The sequence below is a fragment of the Barbus barbus genome, assembly GCF_936440315.1.
Source record: "Barbus barbus genome assembly, chromosome: 20".
Lineage (NCBI taxonomy): Eukaryota > Metazoa > Chordata > Actinopteri > Cypriniformes > Cyprinidae > Barbus > Barbus barbus.
The window spans coordinates 22,621,049-22,641,736 of NC_136748.1; the positions used below are offsets into that span (position 1 = coordinate 22,621,049).

At 35.4% G+C, this 20,688-nt stretch overlaps 1 protein-coding gene across 4 annotated transcripts in view; it reads left to right on the forward strand.

Moving 5' to 3' along the window:
- LOC306886077 (serine/threonine-protein kinase VRK1-like) overlaps positions 1–13,284 on the forward strand; it is a 104,797-nt gene extending 91,513 nt beyond the window's left edge. Inside the window, exons 17-18 of one of the 4 annotated variants that reach the window (XR_013785590.1) lie at positions 11,580–11,664; positions 12,990–13,284. The gene's annotated coding sequence lies outside the window, so the exon portion shown is untranslated. Of the gene's footprint in view, positions 1–11,579 lie in introns of all 4 variants that reach the window. The other 3 variants (XR_013785591.1, XR_013785592.1, XR_013785593.1) reach the window with 3 other exon arrangements.
- Positions 13,285–20,688: the final 7,404 nt, after the last annotated feature.

Sequence of the window (20,688 nt, forward strand, 5' to 3'; positions counted from 1 at the left end):
TACTATAAAGTCACTTTGTCACCTGAAAAGTAAAGAAAGGCAAAGCTAGCTTCCTTTCTTACCAAATGCTGTGATATTCATACAGTGTGACTAAAGTGTCCACATATTGTGCAAGGGCACTGTACATTGTATGATTGCATACAATTGCTTTTTTTTAATTATTTATAGACTAGGCAACGGTTGATCAGACTTCCCCTGGGTCACTCATGCAAGTCTGAAGAGGATGTATAGGCTTAGACATCCATGAAAATGTTATAGAATTGGCTATGGTTACACTATTGTGTTAAGGAGTGTATAATTTACAGCCTTGATCATTACTGTTTTGATATTCAGCTATTGATTTATTTTTATTTTCTTTGTGCAATCTTGGTTTATGCATTCTGTTGCAACCACAAATCGATATACGCATAGAAGGATTTCCCCCCTTTTTCTTTGGAGCATGTTTTAGTTTAGACAGTGTTTAAAGCAAACAGTTTCTTTATTTTCAAAGAAGCATCTTTGCTTGTCCATCCATTATTAATTTACTTACTCGCATGTTATTCTGAACCTGTATGACGTTCTTTCTTTAGTGGAACACAAAATATTTTGAAAGTCAATAGTCCAAATGACATTGGACTCCAGTCGCTTTCATTGTATGGACAGACATTTTTCAATGTATCATCTTTTGTGTTCCACAGAAGAAAGTAAATCATGCATGTTTGGAACAAATGACTGAATGTTCATTTTTGCGTGAACTATGCCTTTAATGCTCCATAAACACTTATTATTTCCATCTCTAATTTTGACAGCACTGTTAATTCAAGGACACAGCAAAGATCCAAGCATTGCCATCTCTGTGCCTAAGTCTGGGCAAGTTACAGGAATCTCTGGTCAGCAATATTAGCCAGTGAAATTGATGAATTGCTAGACATTAGCCCCATTCAAACAACAGATGTTAATTCACTTCAGATGTGAATTATCTGATCATTTGTGTCAGGAAGCATAATATGAATGACACAGATTATCTGAAATTCAGCTCTTCCCTTGGTAAACAGTATGTCCTTTTTCTCCTCAGGTAGAGGGCTCTGGAGTTAAGGAGGCAAACTCCAGAATGTTCCATTAGCCAGCCGTGTCTCTAAACATCTCATTAGGACCTCGGCATGGCCGCCTTGGGCTCTGCTGTAGAGAGTGATTGCTTTGCTCTATGATGAGAAAATATTAGTTATTCTGGCTCTGGATCCGTACACATATGTCCTGTTGTTTGGTGTCATTAACCAAGGACACCGAAACAATCACGATGGCCTCGGATCTTAAGGTTGCATACAAATGTCTCAATTGTATCTCAACTACTGTATTTCTAAGCACAAGTGTGGTCCAAAAGTCTGAGAACACATTAAACATCTGGGATTTCAAATTCAAAACCTTACGCAACAAAATATTTTGATATAGATTAAGAAATTTGTTGGTCACCATCCAGTAACATTTGTGACATTCATCATTTTACTCACACAGTCATATGTTCTTGCTTCCAGTGAGTCTCAAGGTGCTCTTTGGATCATCTGAAGAACATGATCGTAAGATTTTACACAAGCTTGCATTAACACACACACACACACACACAAAACTAAAAAAACTTAGTTTATTTACGAGATTGCCGTATTTAATAACTAAACTCACAGCTGTAAATTTTCAGCTCTCCTAATGGCATTTTAAGAGAACAGTGTGAACAGAACTGTAGGCTACTAGACAGTCGTACAATGCGTTGCGTACATGTTTCGTGTGCTTTTTGTGTTTTAATATGGGGTTCCGGTAACTCACAGGCGTAGATAGGAGTATGTTTTAGATACATTGGGAGCTGCTCCTGCCAGTTTTGTGGACTGCGTGCCAATGTTCCAATATCCACTCAGGTATTTAAGTTGTTGTCATTACTTGATGAACTCGCGCCTCCTTTGGACTCTTGTTGTTTCAACTGTGACGTCGCCATCTTTGATACATATTTTAGTTACAGTCAAAGTTACAGGTGATATTTTTGGCTTGCGAGAGAAAGTCAGGTAATCACAGAACACGTGTTTGTCATGTGCTGCTTTTCTATTGTTTTTCTACGTATACGTGTTAGATATGTTCAAGCAACGTTTCACACATGAGCCTTCTTAAAACGCTGTGTTTTTTTTAATCGCATCTTTAGACCTTCGTTTTGGCGTTTTTAAATGCAAAAACACGTTCTCTGTGAATAGCTGCCCTATTCGTTTAGAGACTCGATCACTAAGCTGTTGTGCGAATGAGATAATTTGAGAGTTACATTTGGTATTAGGGGTGGTGATGGCGCAGTGGATAAGACACATGCCTTTGGTGTGAGAGACCTGGGTTCGAATCCACTGTGAGACACCAATGTGTCCCTGAGCAAGACACTTAACCCCTAGTTGCTCCAGAGGCGTGCAACCTCTGACATATATAGCAATTGTAAGTCGCTTTGGATAAAAGCGTCAGCTAAATTAATAAATGTAAATTAAATAGGCGGTTGTCAGTTTTATTTTAGTGTTATTGAGATACTATAGATATTATAGTTTTTATTAATATTTTGAATCAGTTTTTGTTTTTATATTGTCCTGTTTTAATTTTAGTGTTCGTTTTAGTAATTTTGTTGTGTTTTTTGTAATTTCTAGCATTTTTTCAAATATATATATATATATATATATATATATATATATATATATATATATATAGTTAATTTTTATTTCAGTTTTAGTTATTTTAGTACATCAAGTTTAAGGGATAGTTCACCAAAAAATGAAAGTTCTGTCATTACTTACTCATCCTCATGTCATTTCAAACCCATAAGACCTTTTTTCATTTTGGAACACAAATTAAGATATTTTTGATTAAATATAATTTTCTGACCTTCCATAGACAGCAATGCAACTGACACGTTCAAGGCCCAGGAAGGTAGTAAGGACATAATTAAAATAGTCCATGTGAGATCAGTGGTTCAACTGTAATATTATGAAGCTATGAGAATACTTTTTGTGCTCAAAGAAAACATAAATAATGACTTTATTCAACATTTTCTTCTCTACTATGTCGGTCTTCAACGCGCGTTCACAAGAGTACCACAATGCATGCGTGTAGTGCTGCTGATGCAGAAGCCAGCGTTCTGATGTAGAACCCAGATGTGGGCCAAAAATAAAAAAAAATTGTTTTCTTACTACTTTTCTGGACCTTGAACTGTCTATGCAGTGTCAGAAAGCTCTCAGATTTCATAAAAAATATCTTAATTTGTGTTCCAAAGATGAACAAAGGTTTTTATGTGTCTGGAACAAGTGAGTAATGAGAGTGATTAATTAATTACATTTTTTCATTTTTTAGTTAGATATCCCTTTAAGCTAAATTAAAATGGGAAATATGAAAATGGTTTACCTTTAATAATAAAAAATATATATATTATTGAATTTAAAAAACAATAAGTCATTTTCACTAGTGGTCTCAGACTTTTGGACCCCCGCTGCAGTCAGTTTCTTTGCCCCAGATTCAATATAAGATAGAAATAATGCTGTGTTCCGTGAACTAAGAGCACCATGCTGGTAAGAATGTGTTGCTAATCACCTCCGTCTTTGTTATTTCTGCGGTTGAATCCTTTTCAGCTCAGCTGATTTGATCAAGGCACTGCCGTTTCCAGACTTTGAGCAGTTTCTCTTTCCCTCCCTCTAGAGAAAAAGCATTTACTGAGAATCCAAAAGAAAAATATGGTGTTAGAACCTCCCCTTCCTTCAACACAATCTCATGGGAGCCGAGGAAAGGTATCAAAACAAAGAAAATCAAAAATTTCAGACTAGATAATAACTTGGATTACAAAGAAGTGCGCAGCCCAAAGAACTAGTAATTGGGTCAAGAGTACTTCATGTGCAAAGAATGAAAATAATAAGATGAGATAAAAAAACAGATAAGATTAGAAATATGAAACCTTGAGCTTGTTAACTTTGCAGAATGATGGGTTAGCGAAAACATGCCAATCTTCAGCATTTTTTTTTTTTAGCTCATTTCCACAATGCAATAAGTCTAACTGCACAATATGTTCATCAATGCAATGAATTTGTCCTCAGCTATACGGTCTCTTGTGCATACTTGTAGCATCAGGCCGCTGTCCATCCTGGTTACTTTGATCGCCTCTTCAGTTTATGGACCATGTGTCTTTTAACTCCCACAGACCACTGAGCATCCATGCACTGTGGCTGGACCATAATGCCGTCCTATCCACTACAGCCACGGCCGGCGGGCTATCTAAGCCTCTTTGGCAGGCCTGCATCCCAGAATCCTCTAAATAGAAATAATTGTGCCCGACAATCGTTGTGTGTTTTGCTAATGCCTGAGAAAGAACTTTTTTGTCGTTCTGACGCCCACGAGCTTGGCTAGCAATACATGAAAAATATGCTAAGCTATGTAATCTCAGTCCTGATTAATAAGTGCCACGAGTGCTTTGGAGTGCTCACGCTGGACGCTAATGGCTCCATTCAGCGGTTGTGTGACCACGCTGGAAACCGTGGGACCTAATGTCTTGACATTATTCCATTTGACCACTCTCGAGTAGGATGATGATGACCTTAATTGTGATAATTTAGCCTGGCTGCTTATATAAATCTGTCCTGAATGTAGCTGATCGCTCATATAATACAATCTGTTATCTTTGCTCATTAAAAAGCATGAAAAAGTACACTGAAAAAAATGTGGTGTAGAAAGAATTTTCACACAGAAATGCTAGTAATTTTCACAATTACTTAAAGAAAGTAACATTGAATTAATGTGAAATGTTAAAATAGAAAGACTGGAGTAGTATTTTCTACAACTGTTTTATTTACAACTTTGAAATGTTTTTTTTTTTTCATTGAAAGAAATGGATTAAAATAAAGTGTAATTTTGTTAAAAAAAAAAAATTTCTAAACAAATTTTACAATTACGTAATTACAAATACGCAATTAAAGCTAATTGCACATAATGTAATGTTGCATATAATGCAATGTTCTTGGACCGATCTTAATGTGTATTCAACAAACCTACTCATGAAAATGAAATGTTTATAGTTTGACCAACATGTCCTGTGGTTAGTTAGTGAAGTGGTAAATAGGCAGACAGAAAACTATCCGTTTCTACAAGAACCACCCCTAAATGTGATTTTAAAAAAAGCATGGGTGGATCGTTTTGGCCAATTTTACAGGTTCCAGTGATTTTTGAAGTTGCCTTCTTAAGTTGTTTCATTCTTCCACCTCTTTTTTCGTTCTTCTGAATCTGCGCCACTTGTGCCGCAGAGCAAATTTGCAGGCAGCTCAGTGCACCTATGGCAGACGCTAAATACGAGCTAACAAAAGACCCAAACAAACACATTCAAAAGCAACTCTTCTCAATTTTCCAAACGACTTGTCCATTTTATGACAATACTTTTTTTCCCCCCGTTTTTGTGCCAAGCCAGTCTTTCTTTTTCTCCCCCTTTAAGGCAATCACCTCTCTCATATACATCTGTACAAATTGATTTCCTCTTTACAAGAGAAGATAAAGAGCACAGCAACAGAAATACCTGTAAGTGAGGTATAATTACTGAGAGAGACACCCCCTACTGAGTCCATTCAGCAAAGTCCCAACAACATGCATTTAAACCTCAATAGCGCTCGACAGCCTCGTACGAATAAGCCAGAGATTTGATTAAAATTATAGCTCTTTTGCTCCTACTTCATCTATTAAGATAAGCATCTTGTTCAGGGCATTTTTATATATACATATGAAGAGGTCTGGTACAATTTAACAGTTTTCTCCTGCTGCTCCGTACAAAAGGATAACTGAGAGACCCCACTTCACTCTCACCTGTACAAAGCGGTTGGTGTCAGAGTGGCAAATGGCCATATTCAATAATATTCAGGAGCTCCATCTCTGACAGAGTCTCTAAAAGAATGCCTCGCCATTGTTTGCTTTTTGAACGTGTAATGTGTCGGCAGAGGCCTCAACATCTGTCTCTGGTCTTGTAATATGTGAATGTGAGTTGTAGCCAGAAAGAACACACTGTGTTTTCTCTAATTAATAGTTTTTAAATATTGTAAGTTTGTAAGTTGTTTTGCCAGTTTAACCTGGCAACGTATGGATTTGGATACACAGTTATACACATAAACTGGAATAATTCACCCAAAACTTATGTTGGTCCACACCTGTATAAAATATCATAATAAATATATTTAACTTTGTATAATATATATAAAATAACTTTGTTGGTTGACATTTTCTATTGCAATTACAATGAATAGAGACAGATGCGTTCAAGCTTCAAAAGCACCATATCATAAATATGGTCCAAATGACTGTGAGAAATAGACTAAAATTAATATTGTTATTCATTGATCTGATGTGACCAGATTATTGGGACAACATGTTAAATTTGTAAATGAATCATTTAGACTGGTATTGTGAACCAGGTCAAGAGATTCACTGAAAAGATTCAACTCATTAATCGGACATCACAATTTCTCTCATGAACATGCCTTCAAAGTTTTGAAATACTACTTCGGTTGCACTTTAATGATGCTTTTGGTTCCATTTCAATTTTTCTTTTTTAAATAAAAAATCCTCCATTGTAATTGAATGGAAAAAAAGTTGTATCCTTACGCATTTTGTGGAAGAAAGAAAGTCATTTGAGTTTGGAACAACATGAGCATGAGTAAATGATGACAGAATTTTCATTTTGGGCGAACTATTCTTTTTCATAGAATGACAAAACAAACCAAATATTGTGAGATGATGACTTCATTATGTGTTTCATTTCAGGCAATGATTTTCTAATTTGTTTGTTTTGTTTTAGGTCATTTTTGGCAGCTGTAGTGCAAACCTTCTTTGCAGCAAAGAAACACAGTTTTCAGCCCAAAATAAGTTGTAAGAAAGAAAAGCAAAAGGTGCGACAGTTCTGGAGAGGATAAAGTGAGAGGCAAGAAGTTTTATGCACTTTTACCTTCTATTTTGCAGGTGACAGATATGTCAGGACCTAAAAACCCTGCGGTACTGCATTTTTCTTCCTCTTAAAAAAAGGAGTTTCTTAAACCAGAGAGCACACAGACAACCCGAAGGACTTGTATTTTTAACAAAGCATTTCTCTGTTTTAAATATCTTCAAGTAGATTCACCTCATCCCTCCGAGCTTTCGCGCTTTTCTTTTGTATTAAAATTTTTGGAGGGAAACGCATGAAGCAAAACAAGAGCAGAGGACTGTTTTCCTTTTTTAGTGGTGAGCTGATACTAAGGTATTGTGAGTTTGGCGCTGTCTAATGATCCACTGACGGTGCTGTTGTGTCCCGTGAGGCCTGGTTTGAGTGACTTGTCTGATGTGGTGAGCTTTTAATGGTACATAAAAATGAAGTCATGTAATAAATGAGAGGGAGAGCGAGAAACAGGGTCCTCTTAGTTATGACAGTCATGCTCTTCTTACGCTGGCATGTACAATTATATGCTATTTAATACTTAAATGCTTACTACACAAATAAGATTTAAATAATTGGCATGATTCTTCTGGCCATTTGCATATAAATGCATCTAAATACTTCCAAGTATCTGGCACTGCCTCATAGGATAAACAATAAAAGAGGCCATGATATAAATAGCTAATAATCACTTTGCGGTATGATTCCCTTGAACCATATATTCTCTGGATTTTCATGGTTTATTTATAGATATTTGTGCATGTGTGTGCCCTTTGTAAACTGTAAAGAAGTGATCGGGCCTTAGATATAGAACATGCAGAGTTGATTATTTCAAGGGGTCATTTAGCATTTATTTGATTCACTGTCTATTGTCTTTTTTTTTTTTTTTTTTTTCACTGGCACCACCAGGGGCGGACTGGCCATCGGGAGCACCGGGAGAATTTGTTGTTGTTGTTTTTGTTGCCTGCCGAATGTACTAAATTGATTATTTCCGAATTCGCCATTCAATAATATTAATTAAAAAAAATAATTAAAATAATAAATCATGAATAGGTTAGTCTTGACTGGCATCGCACTTCGCCTCGCGCACGCTCCAGAATGGAGTGCAAGCGACCAGGTGGAGCAGAGAGGAAAAACTGTCCTGTTCAGGACTTCAAGTGATGACACTTTTTATTTACATCTGTATATAGAATATTGCAGTTTATTTGTTTACTTAGTTAAACATTAGACTGCTAGTAAATGTTAGCAATAGCAGTCAATTAATTACTGCAAAATTACCAAAAGGGCATGATTACTATTGTAAAGAGTAGGAATTTAGCAGACAAATATTCACATCGTTTTATAACAGGTTTAGAGGGAGTTAAGGCAAACAACAACACAACGGAAATTAACAAGGTTACTATAGTTAAACCATGGTAACCACAGATTAACAATGGTTTTACACTATATAGTTCACCATGGTATTTGTAGTAAAACCCATGATAATGCAAAAACATGTTCAGTTAAGATTTTTTCTATAAAGATATATTCAGGATGTAGCTATTATTGTACAAATTTTTGACATTTAGGTAAGATAAAACAATAACATATGGTCCTAATTTAATACATTTTTTTCTATATATATATATATATATACATATATATATATATATATATACAATACAATACAACAAAACTGCAATAGTCTATATACAGATGTAAATAAAAAGTGTCATCACTTGAAGTCCTGAGGACAGTTTTTCCTCTCTGCTATAATTATATATTATGTTAGGGCTATATTATAAACCTGATAAATAATTGACCTTGTTTTTGAGTCTCTTGCTCATCAAGGCTGTATTCATTTAAAAAATACAGAAAAAACTGTTATATAGCGAAATATTATTGCAATTTCTAATATTGGTTTACTATTTTAATACCTATACTATAAAACATTATTCATTCCTGTGATCAAAGCTGAATTTTCAGCATCGTTTCTCCAGTCTTCAGTGTCCCATGATCCTTCAGAAATCTTTCTAATATGCTGATTTATTATCAGTGTTGAAACTGTTGTGCTGCTTAATATTGTTTTTTGGGACATGTGATACTTTTTTCTTTGATTCTTTGATTAATACAAAGTTAAAAAGAGCAGCATTTGTTCAAAATATAAATATTTTCTAACAATAGAAGTCTTTACTATCAATTTTATCCATTTAACACATCCTTGCTGAATAAAGTTGATTTAACTTTCTTTAAACTTTTTTAAAGTATCTTTAAAAAAGAAAGAAAACAATTCTGACCCCAAACTTTTGAATCGTTTATATTGTAACAAAATCTCTATTTTGACTAAACACTGTTCTTTTTAACTTTATTTTTTTTTAAATATCACAGGTCCCAAAAAATACAGTATATAAAAAAATAATAAAAAATAAAAAAGCAGTACAACTGTTTCCAACATTGATTAAAAATCAGCGTATTAGAATGACTTCTAAAGGATCATGTGACTCTGAAAATACTGCTTTGCTTCACAGGAATTAATTACATTTTAAAGTATATTAAAATAGAAAGTTTATTTTAAATTGCAATAATATTTCACAATATTATTTTGTAAAATAATATTCAGTATTTTTTATCAAATAGATACAGCCTTGATGAGCCAAAGAAACTTCTTTAAAAAACTTTATTGATCCAAACTTTTGAACTGCAGTGTATTGTTCAGTAAAAATGTTTTCTCAGGTAACCTAAAGTGTACATCATTTAGTTACATCAAGGGTCAAATCAAATATAAATAGCACATTAAAGCTAAAAGTTACACGATTTTTTGTGCGCGCTGTACAGGTCTGGTATAAAGAATGCTTTTGCTCAGGTGCCCGAAATGTCCGCTCAATAGAGAAAAGTTTTGCTCAGCAAGAAAAAAAATTAGAGGGAACACTGCTCCCATGGGTGCTTAAATTTGATACAACTAAACTGAAGAGTTTTTAAGGCCTTAGACAGTTTTAAATGTTAAATGGTATAAGAAATAATTTTTCAAATTGCCTTAAATAGATTTTTAAGAATTCTGCAAATATCTTGTAAATAGTAAAATAAAACTCTTTCCTTGATATTCGTTGATATTTGTGTATTGAAAATGTTTTTGATTGACATTTATGGTGTTTTTTTTTATTTGGGCTAGTTAAATCTGAAGAGTACCTGTCCGAAGGGCTACCAGGGATTTAGAAATTTTGCGAGCCCTGCAGTCAAGACTAACCTATTCATGATTTATTATTTTAATTCGTTTTTTTTTTATATCTGCACATACATCATTTTTACATCAAGTCAGTACATTAATATTAAGTTTAATTATTTAAGTTCAAATGAGTAAAAATAAAGAAATGATTTAATTAATCGATTATTTTGTAATATTTGTATAATGTTCTTGCATATGTAATGTACACCAGTCAAAAGTTTTTGAACAGTAAGATTTTTTTTTTTTTTTTAAAGAAGTCTCTTCTGCTCACCAAGCTCCAAAGTACAGCAAAAACTATTTACTATTTAAAGCTGAATTTTTAGCATCATTACTCCAGTCACATGAAAATGTAGCTTTGATCACATGAATACATTACATTTTAAAATATATTCAAATAGAAAGTAGTTATTTTAAATAGTAAAAACATATTTCACAGTATTAGCACTGTAATATTGCTGTATTTTGGATAAAATAAATTCAGGTTTGGTGAGCAGAAGAGAATTCTTTAAAAAACAATAGGTAGTTGTGTGTATTTTACATATAGATATAATATTATGGAATATATTGGATCTATTCTATATAACTTTTGAAGATGACAATTTGGTTAGGAGCATGGTGGTCCAGCATTGGATGTGGAGGCCCCCTTAGTCTTCACCCTGAATGTCTATTTCCTTTCTGATGATCCCAGTGGCCAAATCAGCACTTGTCATTACTGCTTACTATGTAAGAGGTCTGATTTGGTAATTTATGTCATCTTTTGGGATTTAGGGGCAGCAGCAGTCAATTCCACAGATAAAATAAGACTTAAGAGGTTGTCCATGTCTATGGCAAAACTCCCAACTTGCTGGCGGGAAGCGCAGTCTGAAACGGAAATGGAACCGTGTGAAAATCAAATTGTGTGGAATAAAAACTAATGGCTGTGTTTAAAAGTGTCACAACACTAGAGAAATATATGGTTGCACGTTGTCACAGTATCTCAGTTACTCTGAGGGCGTTCATTTCCTTAAAACAGACTCTTAGAATAGATTGGCAGTATCTCTGTAAACCTCTGTATTTTTCATAGCTTGACAGACCCAAATACACTGAACATAACTTTTATTTCCTCCTCTTGAATTTCTTTACACACCTAAGAAAAAAAGCAGTAACAGTCGTGATGGAGCAGTCAGACTCATAACATAGGACGGTATCTGTTGCACTTCTTTTTTTCTAGTTTCTACCTGCCTCTCCAAAGCACTCTTTGTATTCAGCATATGTTAGTCTAGCAGATTGCTTGGCTGTTCTCTTGTGGAATAATCAGTGCCAGAGCAAATGCATCTGCTTCATGATAACCGTTCTCAACGTGAGGAAATGTCCCAACACATCCAACTTGAAATGTAGCTGATTCACTGAGGCCTGGCTCTCAACATCACAGAGTTGTGATAAATATGTTGAGAGTTTGTTCTTTGTGATCCACAGGCCAGCTTCTCTTGTGTGGCAGTAAGAGGCAGAGACAGAACAACTATCCTGGCTGCTGTAGCTTCAATCAAGGCCAATTAGACAAGTTTGTGCAAACAAGTTATAACAATATAAATGTTAAAACTACCCCACACGCAAATGTAATATATGTACATATATTTCCATATATAATATATATTGTCACAAAGTAAAAACATATTTTGGAAATTGGAACAATTTCATGTTAACATATATATCTAGCCCAGACAAATATGTATGTTTATGTATGTATAACACATTTTTGCACATGTATGTCATACACATACACCAGTAAAGTATGGAGTACCACAAGGATCTGTCCTAGGTTCTCTGCTATTTTCAATATACATGTTGCCCCTTGGTAATATTATTAGAAAATACAGGATTAGTTTTCATTGTTATGCTGATGATACTCAACTATATATCTCAACAAGACCAGATTAAACTTCTAAAGTAAGCTAATAGATTGTGTAAAAAATGTAAAAGTTGGATGACCAATAATTTCCTCCTATTAAATTCAGATAAAACAGAGATATTACTTATTGGACCAAAAAAAGAGTACACAGAATCTCTTGGATTACAATTTGCAACTAGATGGATATATTGTTACGTCCTCTAAAGTAAAAAATCTGGGTGTTAAATTAGACAGCAACTTGTCCTTTGAAAATCATATTTCCCATGTTACAAAAACAGCATTATTCCATCTTAGAATCATTGCCAAGCTTCGAAACATGCTACCTGTTTCTGATGCAGAAAAGCTAGTTCATGCATTCATGACCTCTAGACTGGACTATTGTAATGCACTGCTAGGTGGTTGTCCTGCATCTTCAATAAACAAGCTACAGATAGTCCACAATGCAGCGGCTAGAGTTCTTACCAGGTCAAGAAAATATGATCATATTACCCCAATTTTACAGTCTCTGCACTGGCTACCTATTAAGTTCCGTATCATTTACAAAATATTATTTCTTGCCTATAAGGCCCTAAATGGTTTAACTTGTCTTCTTCCACGCTACAATCCAACCTGCTCCCTAAGGTCGCAAAACTCTGCATTTTTGGTAGTACCTAGGATAGCAAAGTTCACTAAAGGAGGTAGAGCTTTTTCACATTTGGCTCCCAAACTCTGGAATAGCCTTCCTGATAACGTTCGGTGTTCAGATACACTTTCTCTGTTTAAATCTAGATTAAAGACACATCTCTTTAGCCAAGCATTCACATAATGCATCTTATAATCTTGTACTGCAGTTATATCTGATCAAATGTACATTATTATTATTCTTTAGCTTGGGTTGAACAAATCATTTTTGCTTAGATGGAACAGCAGCTATGCTAATTATGTCTCTTATTTGTTTCTCTGTTTCTGTCACGGGATTAACATCACATGGTAACTAGGAATTACAGAAGCTTCAGTCTGGATCCAACCCTTAAATGATCTGAGATGACTGAACACCTGAGAAAAGATAATGCCAACCCCTCAGAGGACCTCAGAGGATGCCAATGCTCAGACAACATACAGAATTACCAAATTGTGTTATCACAAGTTATCACAAACGCTTGATTGCAGTTGTTGCTGCTAAGGGTGGCCCAACCAGTTATTAGGTTTTGGGGGCAAGCACTTTTTCACACAGGGCCATGTGGGTTTGGATTTTGTTTTCCCTTCATAATAAAAAACTTCATTCAACAACTGCATGTTGTGTTTACTTGTGTTATGTACGGCCCACCACTGCGCGAGTAGTATAGACAAAACCAAAATTTTCTTTTAGCCAAACCCTTTTCAAGCAAGGTTATCTTATTATATTATTGTTACCTTATAGACTCAAGAATACATCCATTCCAGACACGGAAGACGCTCTGATTTGAATTTACAACATTTATTTTACCAACCAAACATGTTAACATATTTGTTGTCCTCTTCTAAATAATGCCGCGAGTGGGGCTTGAGGAAGTGACGTCGCCTGCGTCTGCGCAGTGCAACCTGATGCAGCTCCAGAAGAGACACAGGATACAGAAATACTGCAAAATAATAATAATAACGCGACTAAACGAGACAAAATAACATTACAACATTTAGTTTCGTCTCGTTTTAGTCAACGAAAATGAAGAGACATTTTAGCATAGTTTTTATTTTGCAAAACATAAAGTCTCGTTTTTATTCGTCAACAATATTGCATTATATATTTAATTGTCGTCATCGTCACATGACCAGCATTTACGTCTCATCTCGTTTTCGTCACGTGATAAAGGTTCGTTGACGACGATATTTAGTCACAATTTTCGTTGACGAAAGCAGCACTACAGTCATGACCAAAAATATCGGCACCCTGTGAAAATGAATCTGCATTGTTAATCCTTTTGATCTTTTATTTTAAAAATGAACACATCTAACCTTTCATTGGGTAATAAGAATTTAAAATGAAATATCATTATGAAATAAATGTTAGAAATTCTTATGAGTAAAATATCTCTTAAGTGTATTCCCATTCATATTCACAATTTTGAACACTCCAGGGTGATTTCACTCCACGACTTCCTGTTTCACAGAAATATAAATAGGAGGCAAAACAAAGCCCAAATTCCCTTAATCATCCATCACAATGAGAAAAACCAAAGAATATATTTCTAATGTGCAGCAAAAGATAACTGAGTTTCACAAATTAGTGAAGTGGCTTTAAAAAAAGTGCAGTGAAAATTCCCATTTCCACCATCAGGGCAATAATTAAGAATTTACAATCAACAGAAAATGTTACGAAACTGCCTGAAAGAGGACGTGTGTCTACATTAGGGGTGTCTTCGATTAAGGATTTTCATAGTTGAATCAGAATTTTTTAATCTTGTCGATATTCGACTGATAGTCGAATCATATTTTTTGGGGGCGGGGCAAAATACATTACCAAGAGTCAAGTCAGTCGTAATTACTGACGTTAACACACATGGAAGATGTATATCGGGTGCATCGCAAATACAAACGGGTAAATAATTTATTATGTTTTGATTAAAAGATAGTTAACATTAAACGTCAGCAAAACCCTAATAATTCACAACATGTTTTACAATAGTGTTCTCATTATAACGTTATATATATGACAGTTGTTGTTAATGTTCTGCATTTCTGTTTTGAGCTGCACGCTGTGAAAATGAATGAAGCTTGATAGCAGGTTTTTAATCAATGAGATTTAACTCATCATTTATGTCATACAGAGTATGATTCGTTATTTATACAACATAACGTAAATATAATGACTTATAAGCTACCTGCACAAAATGCCCAGAAGGCACATAAACGTGTCTGCGAATGAACTCTTGTGGACGCGTTCTTCATGCAACATCGTGCAGAAACACGGCAACTAAACTCTAAAAATTCACAGCGTTTTATTATAATAGTGTTCTCATTATCATGATAAATCATGTTATCATGTTATGTATATGACAGTCCCAGTCATAGTTATTAATATTCTGCATTGTTGTTTGTCCTGCCCGCACTGCATCGTAACTCAACCAAATGCATCTTATACGAGATAAATAATATATATGCTACACAATATATATAAACCGGCTGAAATGTTTTGAAATCACTTGCACCCTACCTGATCGTAAAAATCCAATCTTTCACTCTGCCTGTGTCAATTTGAGTCTTGTTAAAGATTTAAATCCCTGCCGCCAAAATCCTCTGTCGGAAAAATTATGGAAAGTGAAACTTAAGTCTATAGGGTTGGTTGGATTTATTCAAGCATGTTAAAATATTTATTTGAAGCTTCTTTCTTTTCAGATTCTTATTTCTAGCATTATTTTAATAGGCTCTATATTAACTTATTTGGAGAAAACTGTTAGATTTATGTGAAATCAAACATTTGAGCACCCCGCGAATATTCGACTGTGAGATTGGGAGTCGAATCAGGCTCCTCCTATCGAAGCGTCGACTATTCGGGGGGCACCCCTAGTCTACATCATCCTAATGCACGATGAGGAGGAGAGTTTGAGTGGCTAAAGATTCTCCAAGAATCTTGTCTTGGGGTCAGAAAACCTTAAAAAAAATTGTCAAACAGCACCAAACATGTTGTTTGGGAGGGTTTAAAAAAAAAATTCCTAGCTCATCCAAAAACAAACTCCAGCATATTCAGTTATCAGACACGACTGGAACTTCAAATGGGACTGGCTTCTATGGTCAGATGAAACTAAAAAATGAGCTTTTTAGCAGCAAACACTCAAGATGGGTTTGGTGAACACAGGGATAAAAAGTACCCCATGTGTACAATGAAATATACTGCTGTATTTTTGATGTTGTGGGACTATATTTCTGCTGGAGGTCCTGGACATCTTGTTAAGACACATTGCATCATGGATTCTATCAAATACCAAGAGATAAAAAATCAACAAGTGACTGACTCTGTTAGAAATCTTTTAATGGGCCATTTTTGGATCTTCCAACCATACAATAATCCAAACACAAACCTCAAACACAACACAAAAATGGGTCACTGAGCACAAAACCAAGCTTCTGCTATGGTCATTCCAGTCTTCTGACCTGAACCCTGTAGAAAATGAGTGAGGTGAACAGAAGAGAAGCACCAACATGGATCTGGGAATCTAAAGGGTCTGGAGTGATTCTGGATGAAGGAATGGTCTCTGATCTCTTGTCAGGTTTTCTCTAACCTCATCAGGCATTATAGGGCCTGATGAGGTGTTAAACTGGCAAATGGAGGTTTAAAAAAGTATTGAATAAAAGGGTGCCGTTAATTGTGGCCAATGTGTATAAGAGAAAAACATTTATTTCATAATGATATTTCCCTCCATTTTAAATTCTTATTATCCAATGAAAGGTTAGATTTGTGTGAATAAAAGATCAAAAGGATTAACAATGCATATTCATTTTCACAGCCTTATCTGATCATATTTATTTACCAATGGTGCCGATATTTTTGGCCATGACTGTATGTGTTGTTTTAATAATAATAATTTCTGTATGGGATATGAGAGAAAATCATAATGAAATAAAAACTGACCTGCATATTTTCTTAACAAATGTGTGATCTGGGTCCTATTATTTTTTTAATTAAAACTATTCAGAGTAAATTTTGACATTCTCAGAAAAAAGTTTGGATACCTGCTTGAATTGTTCAGCATCTGGAAAAAGTCTTAACCTCTAATTAAATAAATCAAAATTAAATTAAAATGGAAGGTCATTTGCAAAACATTATTCTGTACAAAAGTAGCTTCATTGTAAAGACCTGCCATGCATGTCGTTTTAATAAAATGGCATACATAGGCCTTAACTGAATGTGCAAATTATGTGATAATGTTTACAATGATGCAGAAAAACAAGTGAGAGATCAGCCAATGGCTTCAGTTAAGAAGCTATATGGTTTTGGGCCAAAAAATACTATGTAATCCCTTTAGGCTCATGTTACTAAGAAAAAACACAGCAAGAAGATTTAAGCAGATATTTAGATGACTAAGCTTCAATGGAAATGTCCGAGGCAAGGTACCGTATAGCTCAGCACTTTCAGAGAATGCACATGGCGTTCTTCAAGAGGACTGAATGAAATGGCATCACAAACATATGCTTTTATTTAGCATTTTATGGTTTCAAATTGCATTCACAGATCCGGCACCCCCCATATCTCATTTCTTTGGCGCATGCAGGCGAGAGTGAGGCATTATGACAGTGACCATGTGCAGTCAGTAGGAAAGGGCCCTTTTGTCTGCCCCGCTCTCTGTCACGGAGGGTCACGCAGGCTTACCCTCGGAATAAAGCCCTGGCCATTGTTATAATTTGCAGTGATGCATAGAGAAGGAGATAGGCTGCTAACAGGGGTTACTCGGAGCAGGGGCGTCTTTGCATGGAAATGTATGCTCAGGATGGACAGTATGCGTATTTCTCTCGCGCCCCCTCTCCCCCCACCCTCCACCAGCAGTGTAGGCCTCTTCAAGGTCACTTCCAAGGACAGTGGAGCCAATTAGTATGCAGATCAGGACCTGATATGGTTTAAGGGTATTGCTCTGATGCAATCACATTAGTTAGGCCAGTAAAGAATCCTCAGCTTGACCTCAATCATTGCAGCCACGGGAGAAGGCGAAGGAAGAATAGAGGAGGGTCCGCAGTGTCCTGATTCTTCTTCTGTTCTCGTACCCGCCACGGTCTTCACTGTAGGACACAAATGCATTTTTTAACTTTCACTATTCAGTGAATGAATGTATTAATAGTAATATTACTGATGCTTTATTAATAATTATACTTTTATTTTGTATATTATTTTCCATTATATTTTATTTTTCTGTTTGTGCCTTCCCTGTGAATCGAGCCCACAACCTTGGTAATTTTTATATCATTGTCTACCAGTTCAACTTAACACTGCCAATTGCAGTGGGGTTCAGAAGCCTTGAAGAAATGGTGAAATGGCTTCTATTTGCTGTCAAATATTTGGTGTCTAATTTTTAACTTAACTTTCCCTATTCAGTGAATGAATTTATTAATAATAAGAGCACTCATTCGTTCATTCATTCATTCATTAATTCATTCATTTAACTTTTTTATTCGAATTAGTTCATAACATCTATGGGATTCAAACCTACAACCTTTTTATTTGTATTTTTTATTTAAAATTTTGTTTGCATATCAACTTAAAAATAGCAAATTACAGTGTTTTTTTTTTTTTTACTATTCAGTTAATTTATTAACATATAGATGACTGAATATTTTATTTTATTTTATTTTATTTTATTTTAGTTTAGTTTAGTTTAGTTTAGTTTAGTTTAGTTTAGTTTAGTTTAGTTTAGTTTAGTTTAGTTTAGTTTAGTCAGTTAATGCTATTCCTGGGAATCGAACTTTGAATTTTTTTTGCATCATTGTCTACCAGTTCAGCTTAAACACTGCAAATTATAATGAGGTTCAAACGCAGGTGAAAAGGCATCTATTTTGCTGTCTAATTCAATTAAAAAAATAAAAATAAAAAAAAAATCTAATTTTATTTTTATGTAAATTTTAAAAATCCTGAAACTTGCTTGTTTTTTCAGGAAAAAAAATAAATAAAATCTTAGATATTCAATGTGGTATCAGACTTTTGGACCTATCTCTGACTGTTAAATGCATAATCCTTGCACTAAATATCACCACAAATTGTTTGTAAATGTAAACGCTTATTTCATAGCGTGCCCTGTGTGGCGCTGCTGTTGTGCTGTGTAAACATGATTTTGGACCGAGCGTGCTGTTCCCCTGGTGATCTGGTGCCTGGTCCGAGCCGGTCTGCTGTGGCCTTAGAGGCTAGAATACAATTTACTACCCCCTTTTTTCTTTAAATCTGTGTCCGGGTTGTAAATTTCTTCCAATTCTCGCTCTTTCGCTCCTTCTATCTTTCTCCCCTTGTCGGAATTAATGAGATCAGGTTTGATCAGGGCAGCCGAGTGTTCAGAGAGAAATCTCACAAGCGCCTTGTGTCCTGTAATAGAATTTGCATCTAATGCATACATAAATCAAACATCTTTCTGGACATTTTCATATGCATAATGTCATTTCATCCTGTTTCTTTCTGAGTGGGGTGCTAAAGGAGAGGAGGGGGTATATGTAGGTGGCTGAGGGGATTGTAGTCAAGTAGAGAGGTGATTTTTTTTCTCCTTTTTAACTTCCTTTTAAAGGTTTTCTTTTTTGCTGACTGTGTATTCATAGTGAGTTACAGAGATTACAGATCTTTTGGGGTTTTCTTGTCAGGAACTTTTATCGTGAAGAGGATTGTTGTAGCCTATGTTTGAGTTGAGTGTCTGCGTGTGCACTAATATGCATAAAACATGAGTTATGTGTATTGTGTGTGTGTGTGTGCAAAGACGGGAGAATAAACATGCTTTGTGTATGCATGTGCACATCCACATGTGTGGGTGTGAACATATATCTTTTTTTAACATGAATGCATGTGTGTGTGTGTGTGTGTGTGTGTGTGTATTTGTGCTGATGGCATATTGATAGAGAGACCAAGGGATGGGGTGGGCCGATGCTACAATATTTCTTTCTTCCACTACCTTAGTCTTTGGGGCTTTGTTATGCAAATGCACGAAAGAGTAGGAGATTCAAAGTGCCAAAATTTCAAGATTTTTTTTTCATTCTTTTTTTCAAGAACAAAGTGGTGAGGTATCATGATTGTCCTCAATGTTTGGTAGTTCCTTGCTAACAAGGCTTTGCTTTGAAGAAATCGCATTTGCAACCATCATAATTTGCATGTCTTAGATGGTACTTATACTACACATTACCATTCGACAGATTTACTGTATATACGCAGGAGAAATATCAGCTATATAAGCAATATTAATTTATAGCAGGCATTACGACTGTCTACATTAACGTTCGGTTGGTTTACACTGGAGACCTTCATATCTGACAGTGGTCTTGAATGTTTAACATGAGCGTTATTGGCTGCCAGATGACTGACTTAACCTTGCGAGGCTCCGATTTTAAAATACATTTGCATTTTCTCACAGATTTATGAAACAGTTTTCACTTGATATTACATTCATTCCGCTCATGAGCGAGATTGTCCATAACTCACCAGAAGATGGATCTGTTTTCCCACCAGAAGTAATTAAATATCATATTTTCACTCAGAAAGTTAAAATAAATCACTTTTTATGTGAGCAGAATCCTTGGAGATCGCGCACACGTGTTTCGGTGATGAAATAAGCTCAAATGTGGATGTGGCTCCCTACCAGAAAAAATTAAGCGCTGGCGACGAGCCAAGCTGCAGGAAAGAATCAAATCTCACAAAAGAAGCCATTCGACTGTTTATATCCCGCATAACGTCCGGGTAAGAATGTTGGTAATTTGCTTGTTTTGAAACAAGCTCTGTCCCTTAGTATAGGGTCTCCGAAGGCCTCCATGCCCCACTTTTATACGCTCATTACGATCTACATTAATATCTTCAAATATTAATTGGACCCATGAAGCCATATGAGTCGGCACCCTTGCATGTCGGCTCGTCAAGCGCTTGGGCTGAGGACGGTCTGACATGCCGGCCACAGAAAAGCTCCCGTGCTAAAACAATGCCATTAACGCCAATCAAGATGACACTTATGAGCCTTATTAAATGATATGTGATGTTCAGCATCCTTT